At 36.7% G+C, this 8,790-nt stretch overlaps 1 pseudogene; it reads left to right on the top strand.

The window, feature by feature from the left end:
- The first annotated feature begins 3,696 nt into the window (after positions 1 to 3,696).
- Positions 3,697 to 4,745, top strand: LOC129641404 (taste receptor type 2 member 10-like; annotated as a pseudogene).
- Positions 4,746 to 8,790: the final 4,045 nt, after the last annotated feature.

Below are 8,790 nucleotides of genomic sequence, written 5' to 3'. Positions count from 1 at the left end.
TCCATTCTAAAGGAGATCAGCCCTGCCATTTCTTTGAAAGGAATGATGCTAAAGCTGAAACTCCAGTACTTTGGCCATCTCATGCGAAGAGTTGACTCATTGGAAAAAACTCTGATGCTGGGAGGGATTGGGGGCAGGAGGAGAAGGGGATGACAGAGGATGAGATGGCTGGATGGCATCACTGACTCGATGGATGTTTGTCTGAGTGAACCCCAGGAGTTGGTGATGGACAGGGAGGCCTGGTGTGCTGCAATTTATGGAATCGCAGAGAATCGAACATGACTGAGCAACTGAACTGAACTGATGGTTTAATAAATATTGCTAAATGATTGGAAAATGTTAATATATTCTTAATTATATTAACCTTTTATACTGAGTGATGTTTCCACAGATAAAAAGAATTAGTCACTAATTGTTAATATTCCTAAGGTAATATGAAACATCGTGCCTTATTATATGCAACATGAATCAACCCCTGGGAATATGTACATATTAGCAATATTTGGGGGACTATATTAGTCAGGAAGCTTTTGGGTATTAAGAAAATAAATCTAGTCTCAAACTAGTGTAAACTCTAAGAGAATTAATTATTTCATTTACCTAGGCATCTAAGGTAGAGTCAGTTCCAGTCCATGACAAAAGACTCAGGTTGTTTACTTCTCTATTCTGTTGACCTTAGGGTCTTCATCCTAGAGTTCCTCTCTTTGGGGGTTACAAGATAATTGCCAGTGACAACTGTGTCTATTTTCTTATTCTTGCCTTGATGGAGACAGACAACTTTTTTTTAAACCAATGATTGCAACTCCTTTTTTCAGTTTTTTGAAATCAGTCAGGATTTTATTCATAGATCAGGGACCCACTGCCAGCAGAATATCATAATTTGACACCTGTATATCTTCTTTGGTGAAGTATATTAAAATCTTTGGCCCAAATATTAGTTCAGCTTCTTATCTACATTTTGTTGAGTAGTATAAATTCTTGTTATATTCTGAATAGCAGTCATTTATTATATATGTCTTTGCAAATATTTCCTCCTGGTCTGTTACTTGTCTTTTCCTTCTCTTGACTTTATCTTTTGCAGAGCAGAATATTTTTTTAATGAAGTCAAGCTTATCAACTACATCTTTCACGGATTTTGCCTTTAGTATTTTATCTTAAAAGTCATAGCCATTGCCAAGATCATCTAGGTTTTCTTCTGTGTTTTCTTCTAAGAGTTTTATAATTTTGTTTGTTTCATTTTGTTCTATGATGTGCTTCGATTTAATGTTTGTGAATTATGTAAGGTATGTGACTAAATTCATTTTTTTGCATATGGATCTCCAGTTGCTCCAGCACTATTTATTGAAAAGACTACCTGTGCTCCATTGTATTGCTTTTGCTCTTTTGTTGAATATCAATTGATTATATGTATTTATTATATTTAACATCAATTGATTATATTTATAGGCTATTATGTTCCATTTGAGTGAAGTCGCTCAGTCGTGTCCAACTCTTTGCCACCCTGTGGATTGTAGCCTACCAGCCTGCTCTGTCCATAGGATTCTCCAGGCAAGAATACTGGAGTGGGTTGCCATTTCCTTCTCCAGGGGATCTTCCTGAGCCAGGAATTGAACCTGGGTCTCCCACATTGCAGGCAGACGTTTTACCCTCTGAGCCACCAAGGAAGCATGTTCCATTTAACTGCTTATTATTTTTGCCAATATCACACTCTCTTGTTTAGTCTTGGCCTAAGTAGTGTCAGTTCTCTGACTTGATTCTTCTCCTTCAATAGCGAGTAGGCCATTCTGGGTTTTGACTCTTCATATAAACTTTACAATCAGTTTGTCAGTATCAACAAAACCACATGCTGAGGTTTGGGATTGCACTGAATCAATAAATCAAGTGTGGAGTAACTGACTTTTTGACAATATTGAGTCTTATCTATAAACATGGACTGTTGTTAAATTTATTTAGCTCTTTTTTATTTTCATTTATCAAAGTTTTGCAGTTTTCCTCGTATAGGTTTTGCATTTGTTATATTTATACCTAAGTAACTTTCTGGATGCAGTGGAAATGCTATTGTTTCTCATTTCCAATTCCATGTGTTCATTGCTGATGTATAAGAAAGCAATTGACCTTTGTATCTTAACTTTGTATCTTGCTATGTTGTGATAGCTGCTTATCAGTTTCAGAAATTCTTTGGTTACTTCTTTTGGATTTTCTACATAAGATGATCATGTCAACTGCAAGCAAAGATAGCTTTATTTCTTCCATCCAATCTGTATACCTTTTATTTATCTTTCTTGTTTCATTATATTAGTTAGAATTGCCAGTACATGCTGAAAAGGAGTGCTGACAGAGGATGTATTTGCCTTGTACCTGATACTGGTAGAAACACTTTGAGTATTTCACCAGTAAGCACAATGTTAGCTCTAGGTTTGCTGCATATAGTATTTATCAAGTGGAAGATATTTCCTTCTACTCCTGGTTTACTGGGAGCTTTTATCATGTTGGATTTTGTCAGGAGCTTTTTTTACATATATTGATACATTGTGTGATTCTTTTTCATTTGTTGATGTGATGGGTTACATTAAATAAATTTTAAATATTGGACCAAGTTTGTATGTTCAGGCTAAATCCTGATTGTTTGTGCTATATATATTTTTTATATACATTTTTGGATTTAATTGGCTCATTTAATATATGTTGAGAATTTTCACATCTACCGTCGTGAAAGATATTGGTCTATAGTTTTCTACTAATATCTTTGTCTGGTTTTGTTATTATGGTAAGGCTGACCTTAGAATAAGTTGTAAAGTGTTCCCTCTGCCGTTTTCTAAAAGAGACTGAAGAGAATTAGTACAATATTTCTTAAATGTTTTTTTTAATTTACCAGTGACTCTACCTGGGCCTGGTACTTTCTCTTTTGGAAGGTTATTAATTAGTTCTTTGTTTTAATAATAGATTTAGACCTATTCACATTATTATTTCTTCTTGTGTGAGTTTTGGCAATTGGTATTTTTCAAAGAATTGGTACATTTCATAATTTATCAAGTTTGTGGACATAGAATTGCTTGTAATACTTGCTTAAACGTCCATGGGATCATTTGTGATAACTCTTTTTTCACTTTTGGCCTCTTTTTCCCTTAGTTAGCATGACTAAAGGCTAATCAGTTTTACTGATATTTTTAAAAACAGCAGCTTGTGTCTACAATGGCTAAATACATTCATCTCTTCTATGTGCTACTTTTGCTTTATATATCTAAGCTGTCAGTATTAACACAAAATAAGTGACAATGTTACTGTTGACACTGAAAAATGTGAAGTCCAATTTTTGTTTGTACTGTATTCAGTGCTCTGTAGGCATATATTCGGCATTCCTACTATGCAATCCAGGGTAACAGATGCAAAATAGACTCTGGAGGACAAGTAGAATTCCTGAAATAGAAACTTTTATTTGCATCTTAACAAATAGTGTTTAGGCATTTAGTCTGGTCGCACATTCAGTAGACTAGCTAAATTTTATACACATAACTGGAGGGGTCTGTGTGAAGGTGTTTTGGATTCCATCCCAAGGCAGTAATTCAGGGGTATTTTAAGTCTTTATGAAATGAAGGAGAAGAAATTCATTCTACTATCAAGTAGCAATATATACCTTATTCTGCAGCAGGTAATTTAAAATTGATGGAACAGAAACAATATTAGGGATTGGCAGACATGCTAAGTATAACAGAACGTCTCCTCATTTTTGTAGCAGTTAAGTGAGTCAATATTGGGACTTTTAGGGAATGGATTTATTGGATTTGTAAGCTGCATTGATGGTATGAAAAACAAGAAGATCTCTACTATCAGCTTTATTCTCGCTGGCTTAGCAACTTCCAAATTTTGCCTGATATGGACAATAGTTATTGATGGATTTTTAAAGTTATTCTCTCCAGATGTACATTCCTCTGGGAACCTAATTGAATATAATGGTTACTTGTGGATAGTGATGAATCAATCAAGTATCTGGTTTGCCACCTGCCTCAGCATCTTCTATTTCCTGAAGATATCTACTTTTTCCCACCGCATCTTTCTCTGGTTGAAGGGTAGACTCAACATGGTTCTTTTCCTTCTTTTGGGATGCTTGCTTATTTCATGGTTAGTTACTTTCCCACATTTTGTGGAGATTGTTAATAATAAAAGGAAAATAAAAACACAGTCTGCTCAATGGATATGCATAAAGGTGAACTCTCTGGAAAACAAATTTGGCTCCATCTTGGTGTCATTCTCTTTTTTATACTATGCCTGATTACATGTGTCTTGTTGCTCACTTCTCTTTGGAGACACAACTGCTGCTGCTAAGTCACTTCAGTTGTGTCCGACTCTGTGCGACCCCATAGACGGCAGCCCAACAGGCTCCCCTGTCCCTGGGATTCTCCAGGCAAGAACACTGGAGTGGGTGGAGACACAACAGGAGGATGCAATTGAATGCCACAGGATTCAGAGACCCCAGTACAGAAGCACATATCAAAGCAATGAAAGTCTTGGTGTCTTTTATCATCCTCTTTATCTTGAATTTTGTAGGTACTGCCATACAAATATCAAGTGTGACAGTGCCTGAAAACAAACTGCTTTTTATTTTTGGTATGACAACCATAGTCCTCTATCTCTTTGGTCACTTGCTTATCCTAATTCTAGGAAATAGGAAGCTCAAGTAAGCCTCTTTGAGGGTACTGAAGTCATTAAAGTGCTGGGAAAAAGAGAAACTTCTCAGAACTCCTTGACAGGCCTGTCAGGAGAAAGGGACATTCCAATAAAGTAATCAAGTGAAGAAAGTCCCTAAAGATCTGTTTCACTTATATCACTTTCTTGCATTGGTTTCAACTGTATTACTGAACATCACCACAACCTTCCACAATGATCCTGACTACATCTCAGGGAATTTCACTCTTCAAGGAGATTTTAACCCCACACACAAATCTAATGGCTCAGTCAGCTCCCCTCTCTTGCAGTTGCTTCTTTCTGAATCCATCAGCTCCTGAGAATTAGAGAGTATTTACTATAAAGATGTTGATGAAGGGAGTAATTATCTAAGGTAAGATTTCTCACTTCATTTTACCTGAGTTCTCTGAAGTAGTGATAGAGATATCTTGGCAGTATCTTCAGCAAGATAGTCAAAGAAATATATCATTATTGTTATTGTATTACCATTTTTTATTTATATTAATGCTTACATTCCTCCAGATTTGTTCAGTAAGAATCACTCAGGTTGGCTCCTGTGTCATTTTGACATGTCCCCATGCTTCTACTCATCTTTCTTTACATTCTTACACAGCAAAATATTTCAGGTTCATTGTGTAGTCTGTGTCATTCAGCCTGGATTCACTCTTTCCCCAAGGTTTCCTAATTTCTTTTTTTTTTTTTAATTTTATTTTATTTTTAAACTTTACATAATTGTATTAGTTTTGCCAAATATCAAAATGAATCCGCCACAGGTATACATGTGTTCCCCATCCTGAACCCTCCTCCCTCCTCCCTCCCCATTCCATCCCTCTGGGTCGTCCCAGTGCACCAGCCCCAAGCATCCAGTATTGTGCATCGAACCTGGACTGGCAACTCATTTCATACATGATATTCTACATGTTTCAATGCCATTCTCCCAAATCTTCTCACTCTCTCCCTCTCTCACAGAGTCCATAAGACTGTTCTATACATCAGTGTCTCTTTTGCTGTCTCGTACACAGGGTTATTGTTGCCATCTTTCTAAATTCCACCTAATTTTTTTTAGTGTATCCAGGTATTTGAAAAGCAAGATTTGGTTGGACACAAACTTTCCACAAACTTATTTAGTTCTGTTTCTCAGTCTCTCCTCTCGATATGTATAATACATTGCGTATTTATGCTAATATCTCTAATTCCACTTCAAAATCACAGGCTTCCATCTTTCCACGATGTAAATCCTGTCTTTAGTAGTGAAAAAATGGTTCTTACTTTTATTAGTGTATTTACTCATTTGTTCAGTCCTAAGAAACACTGAGGGCTTCCCAGGTGGCTCTAGTGGCAAAGAACCCACCTGCAATGCAGGAGACACAAGAGATGTGGGTTCAATTCCTGGGTCAGGAAGATCTCCTGGAGGAGGAAGTGGCAACCCACTCCAGTGTTCTTGCCTGAAAAATTCCATGGACAGAAGAGCCTGGCAGCCCACAGTCCGTAGGGTTGCACAGAGTCAGACACAACTGGAGCAACTGAGCATGCACACGCAGGACACACTGAAAGTAGTTTCAGACCTGTTAACTCACATATAGTAAAGGAGAGAAGGAAAGAGGGAGAGCGAAAGGAAGAAAGAAAGGAGGGAGGAAGCGAGGGAGAGAGAAAGGGTGGGACGAAGGAGGCACTATTAACCACAGCTCAGTACTTTGTTACAGCTCATGTTTGCCTGAATCAGGGCATAACAGTCAAGATACTGTGTTTCAAAGTTGTTTTGGTTAGTTTTCTTTCTTTACCTTTAGCACGGTTATAGTATTCATTTTTTTTTTAAAGTGAGGGTTGTTGTTCTTTTTAAATTTTATTCAGTTGTAGGATTTTTCCCCAGTCCTTATTTTATTTTTTAATTTAAAATATCAACATTATTTCAAGAGTCAAACACAATAAAAAATCATCCTGAGAATATTATCATTCACCCCTTATAACATCAATCTCATTTTAAATTACTCCCTACAGATAAAATGTGTTCAGTCCCTTAGCAGTTGCCAACTCTTTGCGACCCTGTGGACTATAGCCTGCCAGGATCCTCTGTCCATGGAATTTCCCAGGCAAGAATATTGGAATGAGTTGGCATTTCCTTCTCCACTATAGACAATAAATTCCATTAATTTTGCTTTCTTCCTCCTATTTTTATTCTTGAAAAAAATAAACAAGTTTGCACATACTAATTTTTTCCATATTTCTTACATAAAAGACACTTTCCAGCTTACTCTTTTCTTTTATAATATGTTAGAAATCATTCCATCCATTTCTGAAATTGTTTCTCATTCTCTTTCCCACCTTTTTAGTATTCCATCATTTGAATGTACCAGATTTGATTGAACAGGTTCTGTGTATATGTTGGTTTGTTTCTGGTATTTTGCAGTTACATACAATGTTGCTATGAATAATCTTGAACATACATATATTGATTCTGACCCCCAGTTCTAATTGGAGTCACCAAGAAATTAATTCAACCCTGGCACTACCTACCTGAAGAGAGCATCAAATTCCATAGGTGAAGGGCTCAGTCCCACAAGAATACCCCCACTTGAGCTACCAATTGCAAGCCCAGGTTGTTATCTGTGCTTTTGACTTACTGGCTCTAAGTCTGAGGCTCCAATAACTCTCTACTTGGGTTTGTTTAATTTGCTACAGTGGCTCATGGAACTCAGAAATCCGGTGTACTCAGTAGGTTACTGATTTATCACAAAGAATGGAAAAGGATGTGAGTCGACAACAAGATGAAGATGGACCAGCTTCTGCTGTATCCCCTTATGGATTTTCGTGGTAGTGTTGGTGGCATGACACATTTCTGGAAAAAACTGTGTGAAAGATGTCAGTACAGAATGAGGATTTAATATGATTAAAATCACTCTAGGAAAAAAAAATATTAATGATAATTGTGAAAACACTGAAAAAGGATCCTGGCAAATCACAGCAAGGACTACAATTAAAATAAATAAATTTATATTTAAAAAAAAGTGTGCAAAATTTGAAAGACAGTCTCATGAAGATTGCTTTTGGAAAGGAGAGGGTAACAAAGAGCAAAGAAATACCCTACAGAAGCTGAGTGGAAAAAAAAAAGAAAGAAAAATTTAAGATTATGCCAGAGAAGTTAGACAGTTGAACAATGCATAGCTCCTTCCCTCATTGCCAAAAAGACAGGCTTCCTTGGCTGTACAGGATAGCAGTGAGAATAAATGAGCTACAATCATATGGAAAGATAAATCTTACAGAGTGTTAAATGAAGAAAAGCAAATTTATGTTGTCTGTGAGTTCTTACACATAAATATTTAAAAAGTGGGAGATTGTGAGATTGTAGCTAAAAGGGGCAAGATGTTTTCTTCTGGGGAGTTGATTGTGTCTGTTTCTTGTTCTGGGCCACGGTTATAGGAGTGTATGAAGTTAGTAAAATTTCATTAAGCTCCTCACTTAAGATTTTATTAAATATCAAAATAATAGAAACAACTGAATTATTTTTCCAAGACTGCCCATAAGAAATTATTTGGTGCCATCAGAAGACAGAAAATTGCTCTTCAGAGTTCTGGAGTTTAGAAGTCTGAAATGAAGGTATCAGTAGGAATACACTCTCACTGAAGGCTCTAGAGAAGAGTCCTTTCTTACCTCTTTACTGTCTGTTGCACCCTGATATCCCTTATATAATAGTAGCAATAGTAACGCCTATCCCTGCCTCCAGTTGCACATGATCTTCTTTCTGTATTGGAATCTTCCTCTACCTGCCAGCCATTATATTTAGATTTCACTCAAATCTTACACTTGCATAGGCCCCTTTTCCAAATAAGAACACATTCACAGTGCTTGGATATACTTTTTGGAGGAAGATACAATTTAGTGCTTGGATATACCTTTTGGAGGAAGACACAATTCCACCTAATAAGTCATTCTAATAAGGGTTGGAGCTTATTAGGGGCCAGTAGTTTCCTCCTTGAAGTTTGCTTCCATCTTCCCAAAATTCTAATCTACTCAAGTAAGGCCTGATAATCTTGTCAGCTTGGAAGTTCAGTGAAATGGGGATAGAACATAGCAGAAAGAAAAAGGCCCTGGGGATACAAGAGGATCTTC

This window comes from Bubalus kerabau, chromosome 1 (assembly GCF_029407905.1).
Source record: "Bubalus kerabau isolate K-KA32 ecotype Philippines breed swamp buffalo chromosome 1, PCC_UOA_SB_1v2, whole genome shotgun sequence".
NCBI classification, from domain to species: domain Eukaryota; kingdom Metazoa; phylum Chordata; class Mammalia; order Artiodactyla; family Bovidae; genus Bubalus; species Bubalus kerabau.
This window is presented reverse-complemented; position numbering and strand designations above follow the sequence as displayed.